General features: G+C 34.1%; 1 protein-coding gene across 1 annotated transcript in view; it reads right to left on the bottom strand.

The window, feature by feature from the left end:
* Positions 1-22,180, bottom strand: part of LOC127857395 (uncharacterized) — a 166,923-nt gene that overhangs the window by 132,920 nt on the left and 11,823 nt on the right. The window lies entirely within an intron of this gene.

Raw genomic sequence — 22,180 nt, forward strand, 5'->3', positions numbered from 1 at the left:
AAAGTATCAGAGTTTCCTCTTGTATTTTGCTTAATATAAGCTAGGTTCTCTAGAACACGACAACAGACTACTGTTAATTTCACTTTTATATTACCTTTCATTTGTCGATTTCAAGGTAACTACATTCTTAGCTTGTGAAAGTCCTTTGCATATGTGCTTGATTAGCATGCCATTCACATTAAAGATCACAGTAAGTCGTTATACAAATTAACAGTCATCAATTTTACCAAAATCTGTAAAAAGGTCCCTTAAAGTTTTTGCTGACATACTGATTGAAAAACGGACGGATCTACAAAGGAAGAAATCGAGAGACAGAGATAGTCATTGGGAACCTATAGCTGGTTGTATATACCAACGTTCATGATAATATTTTTGTTGTACTTTTCAAGTGATTAACAATTACGTTTTGTCCTTTTATAGATACAACGATCTTACTATTAATATCTGGCAGAAAAGGTGTCATGCATACAAAAATACATTGCTCTTTATAAGTATACGTATACTACGAGTCATTCCAGTATTTACAATAATGTTTGAGAAATCGCGGAAAAGACAGTTTGCGAACGTACAGGTACAGGCTTTACGGTCAAAGGGTAAACCTATGGCCTTCTCAGTGAATACAGTAGAGCACTAATAATTATCACAAAACTCGTCCGTATTTACTGATAATTGTAATGTTTCACGCTTAACAAAATACGCGTCTGAAGTAGAAATATCTAATATTCGATTTTTTTCGCGTAACACATTTTAATTTAAAATTGTCATAACAATATCTTTATCACCCTGCCAAACATGATTTGTATATCTTTGTTCGTCGCAATTATTGTTTTTGAATAGGACAGAAATACAGCCCATCAACCGGCAAGTTTTTAAATATTCCCATTCTGCATGTTTCAATTAAAATCAATACCTCCTTAAAGGGGCTCTTTGATATATTTGTAATTGTTTGTCCTCTGTACACATATATTGAAATAATGTATGTTTACAAAGTCTTAAATAACCGACATAGTATGCATGAATTTTTTTGTTAACAAATACTAAAACCAAAGTCCTAAATAAACTCGCGATATATTGTAAAAATGATTTTAAAATGGGAACTGATACATTGAATGCCAACGTTGAGTTATATGGTGGCCAAAGTGCATTTTAACACCTTATTATTTTTGTCACTCTCGCATTACTACGCATGTGCTTATTGTTTATATATTGTCAGTTTTGTAACGACGAACTGGAAATGTTCAAGTTATATGAATAAACTTTCTGTTCTGTTCTGTTCTGATATTAACAGATATAAACAATAATACTTGGTTGTGGTAATCAAACCGGATGGAATTGTTTCTTATCCTTTTATTCTTACAAGAAAATCGTTGATGTTTACCATGAGAGGGGCGCCTTTTTACAGTTCATATTGTGACAAAAGTAAAACATATTGGGCGTGATATTATCTGCAAATAAGTAATTCAATCGCATTATTAAAACAGTTCGTTAACTTATCTTTTAAAATTAAGCCCAGAGGCTCTCATAAACACATAAATGTTGTAAGACCACCAACCATATTAACATACCAATTCAAATAAGATCTTTCCTTTATCCGCAAATAATGAAATTCTTATTTCGAACATAAATTATATGACACATCGATATAATTAAATGAACAGTAAAAAACACTCTGAAAAACTAAATGGAACAAAATGTTGAAAAACCACCAACTCAAAAATAAAAATTAATAAAATATATAGGAAAACAAGCAATATGCTAGATAAACAAAGAAAAGTTTTTGTCGATTCTTTGTATGAGCACGTTGATGCTATTTTATTGATTTTGAGGTAAAATAATAACTGTCACTGTTGAACATATATATTCCACGCCCACACCATGCCAGTCCAGTCAATCTACACTTTGACCGCAAACTAATTGCAACAGAATTTCTGAGTGCGTAAATATGTTGACTAAAGCATTATATTAATCATATAAAAAGTCTAGAAAAGTCCATGTGGGGGTAAGTTGTTAAATGTATGGTGTTATTTTAATAATTTTAAAAGATATTTTGTGAACCGTCTGGACCATTGTCGATCTACACACAAATAGCATCGTCTGCATTTGATCGATACGCCGTGGATTTCGATAATTTCTTAAAAGCCGGAAAGGTGTCTATAATGGACTAATTCGAATGAGAAAGGTAAGTCAATCAAAATATTTCATTAAATAATTTATGTTTTAGCGCATACATGTTTTAACGGTGCAGAATGTCCGTAAATGAAAAATGTATTGTGTTTTCGAGTTTTCACATTGATGACAATCTAAAAAATAATAAAAAGTATGTATCGTTTCAAAAAGAAGCTTCAATAATTCCTGTTTGTGTTTTGTGTCATATTTTCTCCACGTGTTATATTATGTTTTTGATTGATAAAGCTATTTTCCTCTATTGAAAAATCGATTTATAGCGGTTGCGAAAAAAAAACACTACGGAAGCCTATTCAAGCCATAAAATCTTTTGTTACTTAACTTAAGCTAGAACAAAATTGACAAAACTTGCTTTAAATTAATATAATTAAAAGTTTGAGGGGTTTTGTAATATTATATGTATACACGTTTTTGGATCATTTCAGAATGTCCATACAAATGTACAAGGAACTGTGCATAATTTGCAACATCTGTATAGAGGATGCAATAAGCAGCGAAGCTTCCAGAGAAATGCTGCAGTTCGATAAACGGAGCAAGAACAAAACAAAGTAATACTGTATTTGACAGACCCGGTCAGTTCGTTCATGTGGAATATAAGAAATAGTATTGTAATCAAAATATAATTTCCCAGGATGAATAACAGAAGAACCAACAATCTGAATGTAGTGCATCAAGATCCAAACTTGATTCATTTTTTTTAAAGAGCACTGCTTGTTTTTTTAGGCGGCAAAATGTATTGAGAAAAAAACGGTCATGCTGTATTGGCTGTTCGGACTCTGGATCTTAAGAGGACATTTCAAGACATCTGTACAAACAAAGATGATTGGGCTGCTGCCTTTCGTTCACGTTTGGAAATTATATCCGACTTGCCAGCAGCAGGTTCAGATGCCGTGTACCGTCAAATGTGCAATATCAATTTTAGAACCAATAAGGCAATTCCTGTCTACTTCCAACAAGAACACCTGAAAAAAGCAAGACATTTTCAGAAAGACCAAGAGACGCTGATGCAGGAGACGCATGAAAACTGTTGCTTTTTTAAATGGAAATGGGGATAAACAAATAACTATTTATGACTTTACAGATAACATGAAGACAATGTGTGGTGATTAAGCTTATAGAGATCAATACAATGCACATAGATTGGACAAATATTTTTAGAAATCTGCGATTGATTGATTGGTTTGGTTTAAGCTCTTGGACGTGAACTATATTTTTCAATACTCCGCCCTTCTAAGTACAAAGTTCACCATTTAGTGACGTCATTGAATTGTACAAACATATTACGTCGTTTTCTTTCATAAATATTTTACAACTGACGTCACTTTCATTGAAAACAAAAATCGTAGAAACTAAATGACGTCATGTTTATTGATGCTACTGTAAAGCTAACATGCTATAAATGTTTTCTTAATTACGTTTCCTAACAAATAACATTCTTTGTAGGTTTGGTTATGCCACTTTTCACCAAATATACAATTTGTTGTTTCATAACATTTATACACTTGCTACATTTATTACATTTCTTTTAGAGTGGGTTTTAGCACGTGTATTTTACTGCAATATTTTCTTTATTTATTCGGAACTATTTTCGAAACATTAAGCTCCGCCCATAAGTTATTGCAGAATAACCCACACTTGATTTTCTTCTTTGTCTATAGAAAACAAGTTGCGTGTAGTGTTAGAATTCGCTGCATTTATATACATGCTACATTTATTCATTTTCTTTTAGAGCGGGTTTTAGCACGTGCATTTTAATGCAATATTTTCTTTATTTATTCGAAACTATTTTCGAAACATTAAGCTCCGCCCATAATGATTGCAGAATAAACCACACTTGATTTCCTTCTTTTTCTATAGAAAACAAGTCGCGTGTAGTATAGTGTTAGAATGTCACTCAAAGCATAAGCAATAAACGGGCAATGTTTATCTCGTAAATTCTATGTAATAAGAGTACATCTAGCGTTGACCTTTCGGCTATTTGTTTTCCAGAAGGCTACTTGTCAACCTGCAAGTACAATTAAATACACTGGTGGTTAAGTACACAAGTATGAAATCTTCAGGTACTCAAGACACACCTTCGCGTTGGACCAATATTAAATCACTCGTGTGTTTAAAATGTCGGCCAGTTGAAAAGATGTTAACAAAGATTCAAAAGGCGCTGGGCATTGAGGTTTGATGCATAATAAACGGCAAGAACGGTAACATTTTTTTCATACGTTTTATTGAATTATGGTACTCAGTCCGTGAACTGTGCAGGGAAAATGCCCTTTACTCCGTGCAGATTTCAGTCTTTGATCGGGTCATTTCAACGCCGAGTTGCTCACGCGAGTTGTGTATTGTGTTATTTCTTTAAATTGACCAAGCATTTGTAACAAATATTGCAAACTATTTACATTTCCAGAAAGGAAACTCATTTAATCATTAAATAAGACCGAGTTCATTGAAATCGCCCAAAGGTGGGTTCCCACTGCCGATCCGATCAACTCGATCATCCGATCACCAAAAATTCCCGACCAAACCCGACCAAGCTCGACTAAAAAGGGTTTACACGACTTCTTCTCGACCTCTGGTCGATAACACACGACCCCTTCACGACTCATTCACGACGTCCACTTAACCATCTTTCCGATTTCCGCTCGATCATCTCGACCTATACGCGAGCCCTATATGATCTCAACTCGACCGAGTAGACCTCATCTCGATCGCCACCAGATGTTTACACGACCAGATTGTGATGGTCGTACTACAGTCGTACAAAGTCGCGAACGGTCGTGTATTTAAATTATGAAAATAAAAACTTCAAACATTGTTGTTCATTAATCACTTTAATCCAGATTGAACAATTACAGTTGTGGGCCAGATGGTTAGAGCTCCAGAGAGACAGGGCCATGTCTGTATTAGAGTTAGAGGGGGAGGAAGCCGCCCAGGTGTGTAGGCTTTCCTAAAGGCGATTCTAAAAAAGATTATGAGAGACAAGCACGACGTTTTGCACGTGAGTTTTGTTTTAGTGACATGAACTCGTGTATGGTCGAATAGCAATCGGCAATCGGGTAATGGTCAAGCGGATCGGATATAGATCGTGTAAAAGATGTCAATCCGATCGTCACGCGATTGCTTCACGATCAACTCGATCTTCTACTCGACTAATACTCTACTTGTTCCCGAGCGCTTCTCGATCCATTTCCTACTCGACCGCTTCTCGATATTTTTTTACATGTCAAAAAATATCGGGTAGGAAGCCCGACCAATGCAGACCTACCCGACCGCCCCCGACCACTCATGCCGACCGAACCAGACCCGTACCCGACCGCTTTGTCGGGCTTGATCGAGTTGATCTGATCGGCAGTGGAAACCTTAAGACCGATTAATTATAATCGGCCCTCAGAATGTGTGCGCGTGACGTCAACATTAAACAATGGCGTCCACATTCATTCTTAGCCGACTTGATCAGTACCATTAAAGTAACATTACTACTCAAAATCAACGAAAATTTCGTACACTATTTCGTAAAATAAAGCTAAAAAATTAAAAATCATTGTTCCTTATGGCCATTGTCGAAATTTCAACGCAAAATGTGGTCTGGTAAAATAGATTTTTGTGGATACAAAATGCTCGTTTTTATTATGGTTATAACATGGTACCATTTTAGTGTTCGTGTGTCGTATCAATAGACCTATTCGCAGGAAATTAACATGGAATTTATTGTGGTCACAAATAAATAAAAACGAGCATGTTGTATCTACAAAAATCTATGTAATCATACCACAATTGGCGTTGAAAGTGTGGCCATTGCTATAAGGAACACTGATTGTTCAGGTGTTGACATTATTTTACGAAATACTTACGAAATTTTCGTTGATTTTGAGCGTTACAGAGACTTTGAGCCACAACTCAACAAAAGAATCGAACATAGTTATAATGACACGTAGCACATAATTTGGAAAATACAAATATCGAGTGATACTGAAATTGATGCCTTTATGTGTGCTTTAAATAGTAAGATTCGTCAAACAGCAAATTTATAGCAAAAGACACACTAACTTCGATGACAACTTAAATCCGGTTCATATAACAATAAAATAACAAAGATTTGTTATTCCAACTTCTGTTATTCCATCTGTTTATCTATATTATTGATTTTAAATCACATTTACGAATCGAAGTGAATACAATAATTTTATTTTAATCGAGGCTCCCAATTATGCACGACAAACACACAATCAGAAATACGTTTTGATATCGTTCGATGCTTAAAAAATAACAACTGTTAAATAAAACCCCGAATTGTTGTCCTTAAATCCAAAGCGTCTAGCTAGTGTCGTCATTGAAATTACGCCACATGAGATACGTCATAAATTGCGTAATGAAATAAGCGAAAATAAAAGAACGGAAAGCTGGTTCTTCATAAATTTTAGTGAAGGACCAAAATAGTATCATATGTGATATAAACGATAACACACGGCAGAGCTTGGCCGGACGTCTACATCTCTATGAGATATATATTATAGACGTTAATACACGGCTGAGCCGGGCCGGGCAGTGATAATCGGCCCCAGGTCGCAAACGGCCGTCATGCTCCCTGCGGCCGATTATCACTGCCCGGCCCGGCTCAGCCGTGTGTTATCCTCTAAATATATACACTTGAAAGTGATTTATTTTTCAAAGAAGTTACTTTTTATGCCCCCGAAGGTGGGCATTTAGTGATCGCACTGTCCGTTCGTCTGTCTGTCTGAGTGTCTGTCTGTCTGTCTGTCTATCTGTCTGACTGACTGACTGACTGTTTGTTTGACTGACTGACTGACAAACTAGCGAGCGAGTAAAACAACGAAAAGACCTGAATTTCTGTCTGTCTGTCTGTCTGATTGTCTGTCTGTCTGTCCATCTGTCTGTCTGCCTGTCTGTCAGTATGTTCTGTCTTGTCTTGTCTGGTCTGGTCTGTCTGTCGGTCTGTCTGACTGACAAACTAGCGAGCGAGTAAAAGAACGAAAGACCTGAATGTCTGTCTGTCTGTGTGTCTGACTGTCTGACTGACTGCCTGCCTGACTGACTGACTGCCTTCCTGCCTGCCTGCCTGACTGACTGACTGCCTGCCTGCCTGCCTGACTTACTGACTGACTGACTGACTGACTGACTGACTGACTGACTGAAAGAAAAAAAGAGAGAAAGAAAGAAAGAATGAATTTATTAATGAATGAATGAATGAATGAACGAACCAACGAACCAACAAACCAATTTACCAATGAACAAACGCACGAACGCACAAACGGACGAACGAACGAACAAACAGATGGATGAACGGACGGACGGAGGACAAAAGTCTGTCTGTGTGTGAAATGTATTCACCTTTCCATCCATATACTAAAAAGTGAAAATATTTTTAAACTTGTTTAATGTTTAAGCAGAAAACATTCTACTGTCCATGCTTCGCACATATAAATGCGTTATGAATATTAATCAATCGCCAGATAAATGTTAAATAAACTTGCAAAAGGGAAGGAATATTGACAGTCTCATGGGGATTTTCCAATTCTGAAGCTTACACAAATCTGAGACGGTTTATAAGCACTAACCTGTCAAATGTGCCACGGCGAGTTTTGAACTCAGTGTCATGATTTAAAGTATCTTTGTAAAAGAATAGAATCTGACGTAACATACATACGAGTTAAGCTTAGTGTAGTGAGGTTTCATAGAAGTTATGGTTCTATAAACGTCAATATAAAGTATTTTAAACACATCCATCCAGGCGGGCAAATTTTAATCCGAGAGATATTTTTGAACGAATGAGTTAGATGATAACAATATGATGTTACATGCAAAATATTTCACATACTGGCATCGTTTTATAGATTATTAAAAACACTTTCACTTAAAGTGGGTATTTATGAATTTATATAAAACGTGTTAAAATACTTATAACACATATATTTCAATATAAATAAAAAATAAAAGTTAAGAAGAACATGTGTCGAAAAATGTGAAATAAACCAGATATTTAATTCTGAAATCGAAAATGTCTGTACAGTCGAATTCGCCAGTATGTATATCATGCAAGTACGATGTGAATCTAAATTTAGTTTTACGGATAATTTTAATTTCCTGCCACGATATCTATTCACACGACACACGAACACTTACTCCGATCCTTATAAAAAGACGAATGCTTCGGTTATTGTAGGAACATATCTACGAAATATATTTGTCACAATCGGCTCGGTGCGCTAATTTGTTTTTGCTACATTTTATGAAATTTGTCTTCAATGTATAACTTTTATTGCCTATTTTGTGATATTGTAACATATTTTTATCAATACATTACAAATTAACGTATATCAAAATCGTGCATACCCACTTTAATCCAAATAAATCATGTGACACGTGTGGCATGGTCAAACGACCCATATTAAAAGTATTTTCCTTGCGTTCTCAGGGGAAAGTATTTGAAAAGCATACTTAAGAAATCGTTTTAAATCAGGTGACTCCTGGGCCGTAGCAAATTTGGACCCCATGTATGATTTTTAACAAACGTTGTAATCTTCGACTGATGTTTCATAAACATTGCCAATGCTCAAGGACTTGCGGTTTGATATAGAAGACATTTTATTTGAGTTATACGATAAGTCTTTATAAATCGCGTGACCCCTCGAGCAAGCGTTATGAACCACGTTAACAATTGTAACATAACAAAATAAGACATATGGCGAGTCAACTATTTAATTTGGTCATCGTACTATGAAGGCTATGCTTGCAAATTTAGTTCAATGGGGAAGAGTTACTCATTCATAACACGAAGCACGAATGAAATCGTCGAGTCGTCGTAAGTCAAATTGTGTTATATTCCGTTGTTATACATCAATAATCAAATTAATATACATAAACATTTCATTCCGCGTAGATTCAAATACACTACATTACACTATTGTTTAATTCGGAGCCGATGCGTCATCGGTGACGTCTTTTGTTAATTAAGGGCGATGGCATGTGTAGATGGTTTGCATTTTTTCACCAAGTTAAACATCGCATGGATGCATGATGTCGAATCAAAATCTATCGAAAGACATAGATGGAAATGCCTTTGAGGTGATGCGTTGGTTGTGATAATTATAACGTACGGATTCCGAAGTAGTTTTTCAATACTTTATTCAAATAATATGGGTGTATTGTTAGCACCAGAAACGTCCTATAATTCATGAGTTAATAAACCGTGCACTGCAGTAATACACTAACTATCAAAGGGCAAGAAGGTCGCCGTGGTGTCATAGATATGGTGTCCGCATAGCGACCGGGAGGTCACAGGTTCGATCTCCACCGTGGGAGCGTTCTTAAAATCCCCCCCCCCCCCAAAGACACCAAGTACTGGTTCTACGATGCAATCAAGCTAAAATAATAGGTTTACAACTAAAGAACAAAAACAAATTACAGCATAAAGACTTTAAATATGATGTTGTAGGCTCTAAAAAGTGATTATGTTTGCCTTTGTTTATGCTTTAAATGGTTAATATTTGTTACAAAATCATGCAAACTAGACTTTTTGCATGATATTACTTTTTTTTGATTTAAGTAATAGCACAAAATTACCATAACCGAACAACAACGGTTTATGTTATGAGAACTAATTGCATTATATTTTGAGAAATTCGGTTGAATGGGGCGGTACATTGCAGTTTAAATCAGAGAACTACTTTGTATAATTATTGTTTTAAATGATTAACTAAATGCATACATGTAGTTGACAAAACAAACATATATTTATGGTATGAACTAATCTAAAAATAATGTTAATATAGGGACTTAACTTAATTTTGCTTGCGTTCATGCGATATTGATTATTAAAACGCAATCCTTAAACAGACAAAATATCCATAAAGTGCAAACTAAAAGGAAACAATGAACATAACTACACTTTTTAAAAGGTATTTTATTACAAACAGAACTCAGCATTCACGTTTTAATATCTACCGCCAAGATATTAAAAAAAAGAAGAAAATACGAAAAGAGCGTGCACAATGTGCTGATATTTAGCATCTAAGTATAGATATGGGTATTGGAATCAGAAACTAGTTTGTATATAAATGCAAATAGATTTTAAAGTATCAGTATCAAAATGGGTGTGATAAATTTCATTCTTATATATAAATGTTGGATGATACATATATGAAATTTACAAATAAACATATAATAGCACATTGAAAAAGTATACTGTAATGATATGATAAAAATTAAAATTCTAGTATGAAATGTGTCCACTTTATCAATTTCTAGTATTGAAATGGGTCCAGTTTATCAAAATTCTTGTATTGACATTGGTCCACTTTCTCAATGGTATCGTATACAAATGGGTCTGCTTTTTCAAAAATCTTGTATCAAAATAGGTCTACTTTATCAGAGTTCCGGCATAAAAATGGGTCACATTTCGGAAGTCTCAGTGGGACACCCCTACTCTAAAATTTGGGAAGTTACCGCCCTCCCCCCTCCCCCCCCCCCCGGGAAACACATAGTAATGAATTGTCAAGACATGACATGAAGATACCTTAGTCGAAAGCTTACAATGCTGTTTGGTGCACGTAATTAATACACATATTATAAAAGTAAAAATTCATTAACACGTAACACTTAATGCATTGAATTGCTTCAGGGTCATCTAAGAGAATGTATTGACATCGACGACAAGTAATGTTTAGCACATATCAAACCATTGATCCCAATTCGGATTTACTTAAAACACGCAATGTACACCGTACAATAAGCCTCAATGTTTATCTGATATTTATAAAATTTCTTAGAACACAAGCAATAAATGAAACAGAAGTCAAAATGAAGCTCATTATATACATTGATAAGAACAAATAGATTGGATTAAATTGCTATAATTTAATTTAAAGTTGTAAAACCATATGTTTTGTTAAAATTAATGTTTAGTGTGTTTGAATCAATAAATGGCACTAAACTTATCTCACTTTACATTGAGATATTAAAACTGATAATGTGGACAATTAGTTTCTACACACATTTTGACTTAACTCTGATGTAAAAAAAATACTCATTTGTTAAGCTAGATCGATTTGTTAATATGCCATGCATTGTCAGCTTCATTTTGAATATTGCACACTGTTGATGCGTGTTGACATTCTACAGTTCTACAGATCCTTTAGAACTATATTATCAAAAACGTGCCCATAGACATAAGAACAACATAAAATAGAATATAAATGATTACTAATTGATAACTATGATATAACGCACGATACAGGAAATATACATGTAGATAAATAAAGCAAAAATACACGGAAAAAAAAACAATTAATACGTGTGTAAAAACGAGCATAGAAAATATGTGTATTTCGGATATATATGTGATATTTTCAAAATAAAATCAAACAAAACAATTTATACACTATGCATTGAGTTTAAAAAATAATCTCGTTCCTATATATAACTTAACCATTGGTTAAATTATTTTTTGGAAGTTAGTTTCGAAAAATACAATTGGTCAGATGTTGGTGTTTTGTATGTTTGCAACGTAAAATGTGGCTCGTGATTATAACTATTTTGTCGATTTAGTTCTTAGGGGAATATATGCAAAACAACTAATAAAGTCAATAATGAAAACCAATATTAAATGCGAGAGGTTTAACAGTTAATTATCCACTCAATTAAAAGGAAATGACCACCTACATGTACAATTTCATACATTGTTATCAACTAATGTGGTAAGTTTACGCACATATAACAAACATTACATCTGATAAAACATAGTCATAATAAAGCTGACACTGTATGAAGACAAAAATAATTATAATTTGATATTGTAATTTTAAAAGTTCGCAGTTGCACACATTTGAATGTTATTGTTCACGAACGAATCAAGGTATAACTTTAAACAACAAAGAAAGTAAAAAACAGTTTGGGTTAGTTTTATCAATAATGCCAATCCGTTGAGATGCGGACGTTAAACACTGCTTTCATGTCAACTTTATCAACATACACACATACAGCATGAACTCAAAATATGCATATATGACAGGTACACTATTTTGAATACCGTTAGTGTGAGATTAGCAAAAAGAAAAATCATCAAATTGAATCATTGTTTAAAACAAAGCAATACACTAATACACATCTATACACGCTTAGAATTGAAATTCAAATTTTAATGCCATTGAAAAGAATTTCATCTTAATTTAATTATTCAAAAGACACTTAAAAATAACAAAATTCCTGGTACATATTTATAAATATTACTTATGCTGTTTCAGAACAAGATACTATCAAACATTAGTACTTGCTTGAACCATCCTTATCAACATTGCATTTAAATTGTTATTTCGAGCTTTGATTTCACAAGTGGTTCACCTTGCAACGGTCAAAAATGTGTTTGACATATTCCGGCATTGGTTGTATCGGTACCCTCTTATCTATCCAACGAACTCGTACTCGCATTCATTCCATATGGCAAGTTTTTGAAGAGCATCATCCACAATCTGAGCTATGTATTCTTGCTCGGAACCGTCGCTTTCACGCATTATTTTCCCAACCATTGCAATTGCGTATAGCATCCCACCATTGCGTGCATCATAGTAGCAAACCATAGCACCGCTGTCTCCCTCTTGTGCGAAAGGTGCCTCGTGAGTGCGGTCTCGAACAATGACATTCAGACCATTACGATCTCTTAAGTCAAGACCATAAAGAGTGCCTAGGCCAGGTTTTGATTGTGAGCCCCAAATGTGCACTGGTGCTCCTCTTAACTCCTGTATATTTTCTTTTTTTCGTAATTGGGTAACCCTCATCCGCACACAATGTTCTGTCCTGAACGCGGTGTCGCACATTGCTCTACAAGCATCGTCAACATCTACTGGCCAAATGTCTATTTCTTCATCAGACCTAATCTGAGCAATATGGCCGATGGGCTGCTGCATACCGTCAACAAGTAGAGTTTGATTTGTCTGGACTACATGTCTCGAAACAAGAGCTACTAAAGTGTCGATTGAGGCAGCCTGTACTGCGACGGGTACCAGTGCTTGATCTCTCACTGAGACGAATGTTGATTTGTGTTTTAAAACAAACCCTCCAAGAGTTCCTTGACCTCCAAATAATGAATCGCCAGAATAACAAAGTTGTTTCGTTATTCTTCGACTAAAATGAATCTTGTCGATCTCATTTTTCGCAAGCATGCTTCTTATATGATCTTCGTCAGACGAATCAGCAGATGAGTGGATGAAAATCTGAATCATTCCGCGACATTTCTTGCATCCAATAACTTTAGGGATCTTGGCGTTTCTTCTATAGCCTTGAATAAATATAGTATCATATGAATATAGTATACATCTTAAGGAATGTATAACACCAATGTGAGGTAAAATGGCGCTATTTTTTCCCATTTATATTAAGAATAAAGTTACTAAATGAAAATAAAACTTTTACAGTAGCGGCCGTTCATATCGCAACGCATTTACAGACTATTTTATGTTTGGGCATTACGAAGACAATATTATCAACACCAAAAAAGGCTATGTTATACAAAAAAAATATTGTAAAGGCCAAACGTTTCTACGCCTTCTTGATGGTTTGTATAATACAAAACTTTGACCAAATATTAATTAAATAAATACTGTTTGCAAGCAATCTTGGTCAATACCGTGTCGAAATTCGTTGAATAGTCAAATATTTCATCTGGAATGCTAGGCAATTCTTCTATTGGGACCCCGCTCCGCTTAAACGATGCGCTAATCATATCATAAATATTTTGAAGGCACTGTTTCTCTTTTTCTGAAATAAAATATATTTTCACAACGTCTGCATTATGTCAAAACCCGATTCATTTGTGCCTTAGGATACCAATATTACTCTTACGGCTCTCATAAATTCCTATGTTACTAAACAATCCAAAAGACGAGTACACTACAAAAGAAATTAACTATTAAATACTTAATTCATAAAATATTCACCAGAATAACCATATTTATGATAAATATGTTACATATTTAAACATGTGTTTAACTCAGCTGAAAGTCGTGTAAATGCTACACGATAATCCAACCATGCCGATCATCAGTAACTGACTGACAAATGCAAATGCAACCTCTTAAACTAGGGAAATAAAACTATGTTTAAAAAGGTGTTGTGAATCTAGATTATAAATAACAAAGTGTGCATACAACCCCATACGGAATGTTTACCTGTCTTCAATGCACTGATAGAGCTTGAAAAGTTCAACTTCATTTCCAAATAAACTTGTTTTAGTACACCAAAGGCACAACGTTCCAACAAGCGGTCAGCATCATTAATGATCGAATTGGACTGCGTGCAGCTAAAATAAACGTATGGAAGAACTGGAGTTTCGTCCATTTCGCCGAGTAATAGGACACCAACGTTGCGGGCGCCAGTTGTTTTCAAAGCTTCAACAACAATGTTCTTTTGTGAACTATCTACAACAATCAAACTGTCTGCTTTAGTTCTTGTGCTACATCATACATTGACGTGGTGGTATATAATTTTGTATTACGAACAAAATCGAATGGCAAATTCAAAGTCCTTGTTCTGAATAGTATGAGTTCATTTTGGGTAAATGATAAATCCAGTAAATCTTCATAGTCTTTCAGGTCCTGTTTAGAAATCCTCATTATGCCTGTCGTTGTCGACAAGCTTTCATTGAAAATTGGAAAAAAGCTTATTTCACATTCCTGGGCTATCATTTCTATATCATCTGAGGCCACAACAAATTGATTAAATGTTCGTCGGATTTGCCGCACCTAAAAATCTTAAAACTAAATAAAAATATTTTTATTTTTATTTCGCGCCCGCAGCAACAATTTTGCTCCGCATGTTTTGTTTACAGATTTAGTTTAATTTAGCCTTCGTATTTTACGACTTTTATAACGCTTTGCGATTGGTTTATGGTAAAATAATGGCGGCGCTCGTCTGCATAGTCGTGTCGGCGAAAGACACCAATGGTTATTCAATTTTTTCTCCTGTGGCAATGTGTCACCGGATTACGGATGATTTTAGCGATTTATTCATCGCAGCCGCATCATCATCAGGCCTCGAAATGTCGCCCGAATGCGTGAATTCTGTAAATATCTGCAGTAAAGTTGGTAGTAGCGATAGAATAAAAATTTCGAACATCAACATGCAACTTAATGTCGCAGTAGAACTTGACAAAAAATGGTCGAATATACAATTAATTCTGCACGACTTCCATCAACAAGTTCAAACTCCAATGCATTCACAGTTTTAATGAACAAGTCCAAGGTATACATTATGCCCCAAAAATATGAAGTAAACACAAGCTCAAACGTAAAGAAACTTTCTGGTCCACAACAACTGTACTGCGACTTGATTGATTGGGCCCAAAGTACTGGGTGTGGATGGCCATCTGATATTGTCGAGGACAGTGGAAAACAAGCCCTTAAATCTCTCAGCAATGCCTTGTGGTACGTAGATCACTGCCATGCAAGACTGAAAGATGCCGGTTGTCATGTTCCAACTGAATTAAACAATTTTCAAAATTACAACAACTACACATTTCTTAGGCACAGACCACCTATTGTAAAGGCAGCCAGACTTGGAGAATTGGTTGGTGATCTATACTCCGCCCTTAGTTTGCCATCATTGAGTGATAAACGAAACACAGTGTTAGCCAAAATCATGGGTAATTAGCAGAATCTCTAAAACAATACAAAGACAGACTTGAAAATGATAACCAAAAACACCAAAACATAAGTCATAAAAGAGAAACAGCTAACTGCGGTGACTCGAACTCGGTTTGCATAGATCCTGTAACACCGTCCAATGTTAAAGAAGAATATAGTCATTTAAACGAGACAGTAGTGAAAACATCAGATTATACCTATGCGTACCTTGACAAGTTTTGTCCTGATAATCGTATTGAACGTCGCAAATTCATCAAAAACCTTCGTTTGTCCAAACCGATTATGTTGTATAGGGTTGCTTATGGAGGAAGCATAGGAACATTAAATTTCATTTGGAGTGTTCCAGTAAGTCAAACAGAAGACAAAACATCCCGCAACATGAAAGTTATCTCTCAAATTTCAGAAGATCTTCCGACGTTCTAATGCAGGGCTATGAGACAAGAATTTATTGACAAGTTTATAAGTTATGTGAAATGCCCAAAGTCAGTCATTAGACACATGTATTTTAGCCTAACAGGGCATGAAGAAAGTGCCAATTCTTCCAGTGAAAAAGAAATTAATGAAAGGGTGTCGAAGATCATAGGAGCAGATGACTCTCTTTTATTGATTGATTTACGAGCAACTAATGGCTCTGATACATATTATAATGCCTTTTTTGAAGAAATGGGCGATACTAGTCATTTGTGATTGCACTTTTTTTGGAAAAGTATGTTTTATTGTAAATGGATGTGTTTTTTAAATAGTCACGCTCAATATTGTTCTACTAATATTGTTATAAATATATTTTATAGTACTAGTCATTTAATAAATATACTAGAACTGATACTAGTCTTTTATGCCCCCGGTAGGGTGGCATATAGCAGTTGAACTGTCCGTCTGTCTGTCCGTCCGAAAACTTCAACATTGGCCATACTTTTTGCAATATTGAAGATAACAACTTGATATTTGGCATGCATGTGTATCTCATGGAGCTGCACATTTTGAGTGGTGAAAGGTCAAGTTCATGTAAAAAAATATATATATTTTCAAAGCGGCGCAGTAGGGGGCATTGTGTTTCTGACAAACACATATCTTGTTTGGCACTCAAATTAGACAAATATATGTCACTGTGCTATGTTAAAATAAAGGGCTCCTACTAATCACATCTATAAGTAGTTTTGATTAAAAGGCATGTGTTTTATATTAAAATAAAAAACTTTTAACTATCCATTTCTTATTGTTCTTTCATTAGGAAGTTATGTTGTTTTTTTTACTTTACAAAACTTAAACTTTTCATTTCTAATTTTAACATTGCTAAACTAACCAAAGTAATGCATTTGAGTATAATGTATACTACTATAACCTATGATATTTAGAACTAATACAGATTCAAGATATTTCTTATTCTTGATGTTTAGCATATTATTTATTGTCATGTTATTTAACTTTCATTGACAGAAGACTGAGCTTCTTATATAACTTTGCTAGTGAAAAGTACAGTGTACCATGTTAACATTAAGTAGTCACTACCTGTTGTGAATAAGCAGAATAACTATTGGAGAATATTTTGTTTATCATACTTTTACAAACATTGGACTAGAGTTAAACATAGTTAGTACTACTAAATGACCTTGTGTTTGTATTTTGAAGATATCATGCATTTATTTGGCAACAAATATCAATTTACAGAGACAATATATCTATTTTTTATTTTTCGCTCTTCGCTCGCCTGTGATTTTTTTAAAAATAGAATAAAAAATAATTTATTTTTATTTCGCTCGCTCGCTCCATTTTTTTGGGCTAAAATCCGTAGAACAAATCATCAATTTGTTGTGGCCTGATGGTCTGTGTCCAAGGTTCTCCTCTGAAAAACATACACTATTTGTAGACATCGAAATACGGCATGGTACTCATATGCGAATTTAGACTTGAGAATATAATGCAACTGTCATTTGCGTATGCTTACACTTAGAGAGTATTATGTATGCTTAAGCAACGCACAGCAATGTGATTTATGTGTTTTACTATATTTATGTCACAACATTTGTGTAAGGACACGCGTCATTCCAATATAATGTGTAGGTTTGTTCAAGTGTCATTATTAATAGTATTTTTGTATTTCTTGAGCGCTTTCCACCGGTACTCACAATGCCATACAGTCCCATGACACATTTGTAAAAATAGTATGATTTTGTGTTGCATATTCTTTCTTTAGATTCGGAAACTATTTGTTACAAATGGGTCTCAATACCTACCTCCGGTAGCCCTCTCTACAATTTGTTCAATTTTGTTATATTCCGATTTGCTGAAAACATGGAAAGATAGCTAGAACTTTACTTCCAAACAAAATGTATCAAACATAGCTAGCATATATAACATTATACGTTAAGGATACCACACACAGAAAATAATTGAACGTAAATCCTTACGTCCATTTTGGTTTCCATGTTATAATAGTGCATGATGTTATAACATTTTACATCATTATGATAAAATAAAAATAAAGGGATTATGCAACCTTATAGAAATAACTTAAAGATTACATGTAAACCCTTCAATCAGGTACACGTTTATTTTATAAATAAGTGCACACAACTTTTTCAACTAACCGTATGGCATTAAAAAAAAGGGCTAACACTTCGACATGTTAGAACACTCCTATACATTTTCATTTGGATGCATAGAAAACTGTTTGTACTAATTGATATAAATAACCAAAATTTGCCTAAGTTTAAAGCGAGATTATACGATTTTTTACATTTGTTAACTTGTAATATATTGATTAAATATGTTACAATAACACAAAATTAGCAAGACAAATTATACATTGATAAAGAATTTCATAAAATACAGCAGAGTCTAATTAGCGCCCCGAGCCGATTGTGACAAAGATATTTCGTACATATTTTCCTACAATAACTGGAGCATTCGTCTTTTTATAAGGATTAGAGTTAGTGTTCGTGTGTCGTCTGAATAGATATCGTTGCAGGAATTTTTAATTAACCGTTAAACTAAATTTAGATTCATATCGTACATGCATGATATACATGCTGGCGAATTCGATTGTAAAGCCTTTTTCGATTTCAGAATTCAATATCTGGATTATTTCACATTTTTCGACACATGTTCTTCTTAACTTTTATTTTAATTTATATTTAAACATATGTTTAATAAGTTTTTACACATCTTATATAAATGATCAAATATTTGACAAAATCGTATAATCTCGCTTTAAGAATGTCGCTAAATGCACGATACGAGCGTTTTGCTCTTCTACACAAATAGAAAGACTAGTTTACAGATTTTGCAATAGCAATTATGGAAGAAACCCGGATTCGTCTACGGTCATTGGCACCACACTCTGCGCAGAATATCACGAAAATAACGTTCTGCTCACTTACTAAGTATAACATAAAAACAGACACATAGAGTTTTATGTTGATATGCAGAAAAATGATAGACTAGTTTGCAACAAAAGTACAAATGTGCAGCCTGAAAATCAAACCGACCGACTAATTCGTGTGTGGAGGGTGCGGATGTATAATTATCTCAACATCGTGCACAGGATTCGTTGCGGGCAAATTAAATAATTTAAAACTGCAACTTTGAAGATAGCTTCTACCATGTTTGTCCATTCGTCTAGCCAACGATGATACGTGCGGAAATGCAACACAAACACGTATGACTTATTTAACAAGTTACATATATCAGGATGTAGGTATAACAAAAAAATTCATAGAGTTTAAGGAGTGATCCTTAAACATTTTGAACATAAAGTATACTGTATCATCCAAGGAAGCACCTGCCTTAACCATAAGTTATAAAACAAACCAGTGAGTTACTTGTTTTACTCTGTAAACCACTTCAATTTCAAAAACTATTGTTAATCTGAATGCGAGCTAGGTTTTAAGTTCAATTAAAATCTATAATAGGTTTATTTGGTGTCGCCTTAACTGGTAGTTACAAATCGGAATTATTACAAAGAATAATACGAAACCGCCTAAAGTAGAAATTAATCAGACTTATGGCTGTTAATGTAATTGAACGAATGGATTCGTAAACCGTGTCGAATTCTTTCAGAAAATCAAGTAGGATTATTTCAACTATGTGACCGTTTTCTATATGGAACTTGATGTCGTCGGTAATATGTAAAAGGCAAGTGCAAGTCCGCGTATTTAACCGGGCTGGGATTTATATTGAGGGTATTTATATTAAGGTATTCATCCAATTAATAAGTTATTAACAGCTCTATGCTCTTGAATAAAAAATTTGAAATTCTAGCAATTCTAAACGTCAGTTTTATCAATTTGCTTGTAAAATGGAGGGACTTGTATGAATGTCGGATGACCAGGAGCCGCACAGTTACACATAAAGACGAAAATCGTTGTTTATTTTAAATTATGTTTTTACAAATATGCATGCATTTTAATAATAATGAACATTATTTTAAAAATGTATTAGAAATAAAGCCTGAGAATAAATCATAAACGTGCAGTTTAAACCGTTGACTTATTTCTTACACGTAGTATATTTATATATGTTTAAAGGGTTGACCGAGGTGTTGACTCGTGCAATAAGCAAATGCATGTATACAATACAATAAAGATGTGAAATATAAGAAATTTATTTTTCTTACAATTGTTTTACAGTGGTTGTCAATACCACTGCGGGGAATCACGTGATCACAAAAGTACATCGTACGCACAAATGGCGGAAAAAGCTCTCGCTTAATGACGAAAATCAAGGTATTCTCATATTTTATAATATATAAATTAATGATAACTATGCGCAAAGTACCCGCTTAGTCTCCTTATGTTACTCTGGTAATTGTCGTTTTTCTTAGATTTCTGTAGTTTTCTCAAACATTCAGATACAATAAACAATGAAAATTGTACATTGTCTGAACATACTTTATTTTGACGCGTTTGCTATTCAAGATGACAAACAAACAAGTATATACAACAGTTTTTGCTTTCTAACATGCTTAGAATACTTCGTACAAGGTTTTCCAGGTTGTTTAAGCTTTTTTAGATCTGTGGCGAGGGATTTGGAAAATACGACATCGTCTGAACGTTTTATGTTTGAGTACATCGTCTGAACGGTTTTGAGTACATCATCTGAACTGCTTCTGTTTTTACTTTTAATGCGATATTTATAATAATAAAATTGTAATAACATCTGTGATCAGCCAATTACTTTATTTATAACGCTAGTTTTCTTTTAATTTTGTTACAAAAATCAATAGGCAATGAAATCCTTCATGCCCATCTGTGAATGTGTGTTTGTTCAATGTGTTAAAAATTTATTTGCTGTTATATTGTCAACTGTATGCTTTTATATTTAAATTTCAGAACTGAGATCAGATTGTACTACACAAGGTCCAAGAAGACTTTACCATGTATGCCAACAGCAAATCGATTCCGGTAATGTTCCCTCTACATATCGATGTTCAGACGATGTACAATTGTCATTGTTTATTGTGTCTGAATGTTTGCGAAAACTACAAAAAACTAAGAAAAATGACAATTACCAGAGTACATAAGGAGACTGAGCGGTTACTTTGCGCATAGTTATCATTAATTTAGATATTATAAAATATGAGAATACCTTGATTTTCTTCATTTAGCGAGAGTTTTTTTCCGCCATTTTTCTGCGTACGATGTACTTTTGTCCGCAGTGAATACATTGCGTTTTGAATTTTACATGAAAATAAGACAAAGCAGTTAAATAATAATCTTTTATGATGTATTAATTGTTGAAATAGTATGCCCAAATCACAAATGTGTAAATATATGTTGTTTATGAGAAAAATGATTATTATAATCAATACTCTATAGATCTATGTTTTGCATAATGGAAAAATAATGTTCGCACAGGAAACAACGAAATATATGGCATATATTTATTTCTTTCTTACTCGTTTTATTGCTTGAAGCTGATCCTATAGACGTATATTGATAAAATAAAAAAAGTAAATATGTTTTCCCGATAAAGACATCCTTCCGCTAACAATAAATGTCATGTGATAATGCATGTTCAAAAAGAAATTACTACTGTTATGAGACCGGTATATAGTTTAATGTTAAGGAATAAAAGATTATTTACTAAAACGTTTGGCTCTTTTTCATATTTCATATGCCAATATATTTTTTCCACTTTGTAAACAACAAGCGATCAACACAACACTTAGTGTACCTATAAAATTGAAAATAATAAACGACAATATTTGAGTACAACAAAAATAAACCGATATTTGCCGAATGCCGAATATACACACGAATAATCCATGCGATTAAGGCCGACATCGATACAAAGAAATTTAAAAACAAGTATGGATCATAATAAACACAATATTAGGTTAATTCCACAAG

Source organism: Dreissena polymorpha, chromosome 14 (assembly GCF_020536995.1).
Source record: "Dreissena polymorpha isolate Duluth1 chromosome 14, UMN_Dpol_1.0, whole genome shotgun sequence".
NCBI classification, from domain to species: Eukaryota; Metazoa; Mollusca; class Bivalvia; order Myida; family Dreissenidae; genus Dreissena; species Dreissena polymorpha.